At 38.4% G+C, this 8,495-nt stretch overlaps 1 pseudogene; it reads right to left on the reverse strand.

Annotated features, from left to right (window-relative positions):
- Positions 1-6,167: 6,167 nt before the first annotated feature.
- On the reverse strand, positions 6,168-8,495 carry LOC110862682 (annotated as a pseudogene).

An 8,495-nucleotide genomic window follows, 5' to 3' on the forward strand; every position in this document is an offset into this window, starting at 1 on the left:
TCGATATTAGATTTATTTATGTTAATTATGTAATTGTTCACATGTTGCATTCCTGTAGTACATTGCAACTGACTGCATCCTAAAAGTAAAAGTAAAAAGTAATCCTAATAGTGGATTTTGGTATAAATTAAATAAATGAGTTTTCGTAAGTCATATTTTTTGTAGTAGCACATAAAATATGTAAGTAGTTCAGAAATAGGTGTTAAAATTGTATTTATTTTTGAGATTTGAGATTTAAATGATTATTTAGTTTTATGCTACGCAGATCGACAAGTTGAGATATAGATTAGTTAAAATTCAGCCATGCTGGAAAAATTGGAGTTTGGGACATCAATCACTTTGACTGTGACGAGTCATCTATGTAATTTGGCCGGAATTGGGGGATTAATGATATTAACCTTATCCATTTCATTACAATGGAATGACGCAAGTTCTGGTCGCCAAGGTGGCGTCGCATAAAGAGACAAGTGAGATATGAATGCATTTTATTATGTAGAAGATTCGTATAATGGTGTATGCCAAAAAATATTTATGTTCGTAAGGATGCGGTAGATATTGGTTGAAATATATGGCGGGAGTGTCACTCTGAGAAGAGGAGAGGTGTGGTAGGAGGAGGACAAAGGAGGCGAAGTAAAGAATGGACGGATTCATATTTTATTTTTATTTGGTTTTATAAGGAAAGGAGAGGTTGGAACGGTGGAGTAATTGAAAATGGTGAGTTTGTCGGATAATTTTCTGTATTTATGTATGCGATAGAGAAAGAAATGGTGGACTGTGGAGTGCAATTTTTGCACACGGATGATGAAGTTAGGAGAGATAAAGGGTTGGATAAAAAAAGTAATCTTTTAGACATTGATTTATTGGTTTGGGCATCCGGTGGTGATATGTATGCGAGGCAGGCAAAGTTCAGGTGGAGGGATTAAATACGCATCGGAAAAGAACCAAAGTGGGAATGCTAATTGGGATTATGTAAGTGCGAATAGGTATGTAAAATGTGATGTAAATATGCAGTGGTGATTCAATCAGAATCATTTAGTTGATATAATTATCGTTGATGTCATGGGAATAGTTGAGTCTTATGTGAGATCTTGTTAATTTGCAGATGATTTCTATTGCGGATAATAGGTACCAAGTGATATCTCTGTTCGTGGGTGGCCTGCCAAAATACTTTAGTTAAAGTTATCTACTTAAAACAAATTTAATTGAAGACTAATGTAGTTAATATGTATAAAACCTCCAGTGTGCAGTGTCCAGATAGCCCGAGTCAGGCTTATTGTCCGAAATACTAAATTTCAGGTTTCTATAATAATTTCTGAAAACCGGTGGGGGTCACCCTATAGTGTATCTCCGAGTTAAATTTTTCCAAATTCTACTTAATATGCTTTCATTAGTAGCCATCATGGACCTCTGTGCCAAATTTAAAGTTTCTAGGAAATAATTTCTAAATCGGTGGGGGGTCACCCCATAGGGTACCTCCGGGTAAAAATTTTCCTAATTTTAGTTCGTATTATTTCATTAGAAGCATCAAAATATCCACGTATGTATATGTATGTATGTTTTTGTCTTTTGCTAGTAAAACGAATGCCAACGTCATAATAGCCAATTCTTTCAAAGGATTGACCAACACGCGGAAGCAATGTGCAAAAATACCACAATTACTGATACAGAACTTTCAAGTCCATCACTCAATAAAAAGTGTATAAATTCAGATAAAATGAATAATACAATAAGCTGCCGGAAAACCTATAACTCATAGGTGACTGTAATTGCAAAATATACAGATTAGAATCATGGAACAGTTATCATTGATCTTTATTGCACCGATAATATAGGCATATACATTTACTCTGCTTCTAAAATATTTCACTTAGTCTGTTCTTATCCTCACTGTAGCTCCGAATGAACCAGGCAACATTTGGAGAGAGATTTTTGCGTTTAGCCTATAAAACAGCAATTCGATTATTATCAAAGGAAGCGAAACTTTTCCCTAGAAAGTACAAAAAATTAAGAAGTAGTAAAAACTTTAAAAGAAAACAACTTCTGGAAGGAAACTGCACAAAATATGGATAAAAAATCTAGCAAGAAGAAGACTCAAAGTCAGGGACAAGAGAAAGTAGCAGTTTCAGAAGTATCAACTCCAAACATCCCTACGGAAGTAAAGGAAGCGTTAGTGGAACAATTTAGGAAAATGTCCTTTGAAGGAGGAGGTGAGCAAATGAGCTATATATTTTAAGTCATTATTAAATTGCATAGTCAAATTGAGAAATAAATCTAAGAAAATTTATCACGTACATAAACATATATGTATATACTATAGTAGGATTTTTTAAATTACAGCCAATTCTTAGTAAAAGGTTAGGTGGCCGACCTTGCCATGCTTAATAACATTGAAATTTCAAATATGAAATACTTTTTTATTTTCCAACCGATTTTCAATATTTAAAATGTTTTATAATCCCCCCACACCTTGGCAAATTACGTATTGTCAGATTTTTAAATTTCAACCACACCCACTTATAATAAAGGTCACAAGGTCAGAAAAATTACCATTCTTCTCAACAAATTAAAAATATGGCATTTTAACATTTGTCTTCAGATAAGCCTAATTCTTATCAATGAGTATTTAGGTCATCATCCTCCGTCAATTTGTAAGCAAAACCCTCGTTCAGGTCATTGTGGGGGTGGTCAGTGGGAGTGGCAAATATTAAATTATAAAATATAAGTATACCACATCATTCATTCTGGATTTAAACTCAACTGCTACGTCATATTGAGCTGTGTGTCGTCTGCCGACAACCTAAAATCCAATAGAAGCTAAATGTTTGAGACATTATGTCCATAATTACTTCAATCTTGCTCCTTGTATTGCTGCCACGAGAGGCAAGTGCTGAAACACAAATGTTTTCCAGATCTGCTGTAATTGACATTCGGAAGAACATTTTCTAGATTAAGGCATACTTGCAATTGCAAATGAAGCAACTATTTACTAAAAATTTAGTGTTACACAAAAACGTGCAACAGACACATTTTAAGGCTTTATTCTGCCTTGAAATTTTGCAGACGTATGACATCTCTGATGTAATTACCGTCATAAATTCCAATAGAAGCTACATGTTTGAGACATTTTGTCCATAATTACTTCAATCTTGCTCCTTGTATTGCTGCCACAAGAGGCAAGTGCTGAAACACAAATGATTCCCAGATCTGCTGTAATTGACATTCGGAAGAACATTTTCTAGATTAAGGCATACTTGCAATTGCAAATTAAGCAACTATTTACTAAAAATTTAGTGTTACACAAAAATGTGCAACAGACACATTTTAAGGCTTTATTCTGCCATGAAATTTTGCAGCCGTATGACATCTCTGATGTAATTACCGTCATAAATTCCAATAGAAGCTACATGTTTGAGACATTTTGTCCATAATTACTTCAATCTTGCTCCTTGTATTGCTGCCACAAGAGGCAAGTGCTGAAACACAAATGATTCCCAGATCTGCTGTAATTGACATTCGGAAGAACATTTTCTAGATTAAGGCATACTTGCAATTGCAAATGAAGCAACTATTTACTAAAAATTTAGTGTTACACAAAAACGTGCAACAGACACATTTTAAGGCTTTATTCTGCCTTGAAATTTTGCAGACGTATGACATCTCTGATGTAATTACCGTCATAAATTCCAATAGAAGCTACATGTTTGAGACATTTTGTCCATAATTACTTCAATCTTGCTCCTTGTATTGCTGCCACGAGAGGCAAGTGCTGAAACACAAATGATTTCCAGATCTGCTGTAATTGACATTCGGAAGAACATTTTCTAGATTAAGGCATACTTGCAATTGCAAATTAAGCAACTATTTACTAAAAATTTAGTGTTACACAAAAATGTGCAACAGACACATTTTAAGGCTTTATTCTGCCATGAAATTTTGCAGCCGTATGACATCTCTGATGTAATTACCGTCATAAATTCCAATAGAAGCTACATGTTTGAGACATTTTGTCCATAATTACTTCAATCTTGCTCCTTGTATTGCTGCCACAAGAGGCAAGTGCTGAAACACAAATGATTCCCAGATCTGCTGTAATTGACATTCGGAAGAACATTTTCTAGATTAAGGCATACTTGCAATTGCAAATGAAGCAACTATTTACTAAAAATTTAGTGTTACACAAAAACGTGCAACAGACACATTTTAAGGCTTTATTCTGCCTTGAAATTTTGCAGACGTATGACATCTCTGATGTAATTACCGTCATAAATTCCAATAGAAGCTACATGTTTGAGACATTTTGTCCATAATTACTTCAATCTTGCTCCTTGTATTGCTGCCACAAGAGGCAAGTGCTGAAACACAAATGTTTTCCAGATCTGCTGTAATTGACATTCGGAAGAACATTTTCTAGATTAAGGCATACTTGCAATTGCAAATGAAGCAACTATTTACTAAAAATTTAGTGTTACACAAAAATGTGCAACAGATACATTTTAAGGCTTTATTCTGCCATGAAATTTTGCAGCCGTATGACATCTCTGATGTAATTACCGTCATAAAGTCCAATAGAAGCTACATGTTTGAGACATTTTGTCCATAATTACTTCAATCTTGCTCCTTGTATTGCTGCCACAAGAGGCAAGTGCTGAAACACAAATGATTCCCAGATCTGCTGTAATTGACATTCGGAAGAACATTTTCTAGATTAAGGCACACTTGCAATTGCAAATGAAGCAACTACAGAATATTTACTAAAAATTTAGTGTTACACAAAAATGTAATTACCGCGCCATCTGGAGCTTGCTCTGCGATTTCTGATATGTCGATTTCTATGTCGATTGATACAGGGTCGAAATTTAAGACTCTTGGAGGGGGGACCGCTAAATTTATCTTGTCTGATATGACAAATTTACTTCCTTCTGTTCTATGGATGATTTTATCTCTTGCTCTGATAGCCTTTCGTGTGTCTCTGTCACTAATGCGTCCTTGTATGGGAGTGGATTCTTCGCCAGAGGAATCGTCCGACGTGGCTTCCGCAGCAAATTTGACAACTCCGGGGTGTAATTATTTGTCGGCGGGGTGCTTTCTTGATGGGTTAAAATGTGGCGTTGAGGTTTTGGTAGAAGAGGATGGGATGGGTTTAGGAGGGTGATCACTATTTGGCTGGTGGGTGTGGTTTTTAAGACGGGTCTGTATGGAGTAGTGTTAATGTTAGGGGGGAAAATATGTATTCCTTGGAGGTTTGGGCAGGTTCTAAATTTGGTTAGGAAAAAGTACTTGACGGTGGCAAGATGGCCGGAGGGGTATTATTCTGGGATATGGGGAAGTGGTCGTCCTGATATACAGGGGGATTACGGTGCCCGGGCTCCATCCACGAGGAGCTTAATTAGTCTGATTATTGTGTGGGAGGATTTTTGATTCTTGTGGCGTCACAACTCATGGCTGATCAGGCCGTTCTGTTTTTCTTGTGTTGAGAGAGGGTTTTATTCGCAGGAGGTGGGGTTAATTAAGAGAGGAGGTGGTGGGTGCGGAAAAGTTAGTATTATAGTTGGTACTTAATTAATTTTAGGAGATGGTTGTCGGCTGACTGACAGTTCTTTTCGGGAGATTTGTGCACAAATCTCTAGAGGAACTACCGTGGTTACAATTATAAGAGTCTCGTTTCAAGTGGGTGCGGTTCTTATCACTCACTGGCCAACGCCGTTGGTACCATTTGTTATGCACTTTCTTTCGCCCGTTCTCTGGAGTGTGAGATGAGAGAGAGAGAGGGAAAGTGCATACCTTTACAGCCGTATGTCAGGCTGAAGAAAGTTAGGGTACGATGATGAAATGACGCGAATTGAGACAAGACTTGTTCTTTTTAGCTTGCAAAAACCGAGGAGTTTTATTGTAACAAGAGGTTGAAATACAGCTTGGTCAATCAGCCCCGAACCGTTCTTGAGATGGGGGTTTATTCATAAATCTCAGAATATTTGCCTACCTGTCTGAGATTTATGTCGAGACTTTTCTCGGTGGTCATGCTCAGCACTCCCAGTTGGTGGTGGCGATGGCGGCTGCCCCACTGGCTTTGTTCGAGTGCAACGCTCATGCATGCATATTATGGGCATGACAACCAAAAACCGGTTTTTCACCGGTCTTTGAAAACCGGGGAAACCCGGTGTTGAATCCCCTACTCTCCACCGTGGTCAACGCTCGCCACAAATATCGTCACAACTTGACGAAAAGTGACTTTTACACGGAAATGACTTCAGTTTACCATTGGAGTCATCTATCGTGCATATCTTAGTATAGGTGAGAACCCTGGAATCGGTAGGCACCTCGTAAGGTTTCCATGTAGGTACACTAACATGCATCGGTCCTATAAAGTTTAGATGTGCAAAACATTTATTTTATTGTTTTTTCATATTTTGTAAGTACATATGTACCGGAAGTTAACACATATATCAGGGTTCAAAACGCTATTTATTTAAGGTATAATTAATTCCAATAAAACGTATCTTATACCCTGAGAATTACAAGCTCTCCAATAAGAGTGCAATTCCCTGTCCACCACCAATACAAGCCGACCCAATTCCATATTTCGCCCCACGTCGCCTGCAAATAAAATATTACATCACCGTACATTTCTTAAAAGTGCAAAGTACACTTTTTAGTTAGTTTTAGAGACTAGAGGGCCCACTTGATAATTAAGAACACTTTACCCCTTTTAAAATAAGTACGGCCATCTAATCATTACTGTACCACTTACTTCAACTCGTATACAAGATGAGCCGTGATTCTTGATCCCGACGCTCCCACGGGGTGCCCAACCGCCACTGCACCACCATTCACGTTCAATTTTGCCGGATCGATGCCCAACTCCTTCTGACAGGCCAGCGTTTGTGGAGCAAATGCTTCGTTAATCTAAAAAAATATAACAAATTAATAAATCCATTTTACAAAATCGCTCTCTATTCCATTTACAAATACCTCCACAAGGTCCATATCCGACAACGATTTCCCACAAATCTTCAATAACTTCTGTATCGCTGGGACAGGCCCAATGCCCATGATGTGCAGCTCAACGCCCGCTATCCCGTACCCCACCTAGCGAGCTAAGGGTGTCAACTTGTATTCCGTTAGGGCTGCCTCACCCGCAATTATGACCGCACCCGCCCCATCATTTACTCCCTTGAAACCAATAAATATTAAATTTTATTAAATTTCTCAAAAATCAAAATTACCCTCCTACCGATGCCGTCCCTGCCGTCACTGTCCCGTTCTTTTTGAAAACGGCGGGCAACTTAGACATCGCTTCCAGGGTAGTGCTTGGCCTAGGGTGTTCATCCGTCTTCATCGCCGTCTCCCCGCCACCTTTCACCTTTATCATTACTGGCGCCATTTCCTTTTCAAAAAATCCTTGATTGTTTGCTGCACAAAAATAAGTGGACCATTAATACCGGATCTATGACCATTAATTTAACCACAAACCCGACTTCCACCGCTGCTGGGAGCGGAAAGAAAATTCATCCGCCTCCTGCCGACTGATTCCGTATTTTTCTGCCAAGTTCTCTATTCAGAAACAAAAATTAACTAAATTAAAATTTTTTTAATTTAATTAATTAATTAATTAAATTTTTAATAAAATAAAATCACTCCACTAATCCACCCAATAAAATTTATTCAGTAACTAACCTGCAGTTCCTCCCATATTCGTGTTGCAATACAAATCTAACCCCGCACTCAATAGCGGATCTTCCACCTTATAGTCAACCCCCAACCTCGTCCCAAAGCGGATGTTTCTCATGTAGAACGGCGCCCCGCTCATGCACTCACTTCCCGCCGTCAGCACCACTTTTGAGTCCCCCATCGTTATATCCTGCGCATGCGCCATCGTTATCAAACTCTACACAATCATACAAAAAAATCTGAACTACGAACATGCGCTCCGTTGACAATCGCCTGAAATCCAGAACCGCACATGCGATTTACATTCAGCGCGGGTCGATCCAACGGGACGCCACATCGGAGGAGCAGGTGACGCGAAATGAACGGACCATCTTGAGAGGTGGACTGTAAACAGTATTTAATTTTTGTAAATATGCCTGTAAATTCAAATTAATCAATTGGCCACTCACACTGAATACATTTCCCACCACGATAGAATCAACCATCTTCGGATCCACATTTCCCGCAGTTAGCGCCGCTTTTGCTGCCACCTCGGCCAAATCCACGGTCGTTTTTCCGGACAACTTACCACCAAAGGCACCAAATGGGGTCCGTTTCGCCGCCACGATAAATACACCTGCAAAATTTTATACAATAACCGTTGTTCTTCTACAAATCCTGCGTTCGTAACTATTTTTATTTATTTAACTGATACCCTTCGTAACAGAAGCCATTTCGCAGATTTCCAAAATACTAAAGCAGAAACTCCCCAATTTTCTAAAGAAGAAGAATTCACCTAAGTAAAGAGGATCCAGCTGCTGCTTCTGGAGAGCAAAAAGTACTTCACA

Source organism: Folsomia candida, unplaced genomic scaffold, assembly GCF_002217175.1.
Source record: "Folsomia candida strain VU population unplaced genomic scaffold, ASM221717v1 Fcan01_Sc065, whole genome shotgun sequence".
In the NCBI taxonomy this organism is placed as follows: Eukaryota; Metazoa; Arthropoda; class Collembola; order Entomobryomorpha; family Isotomidae; genus Folsomia; species Folsomia candida.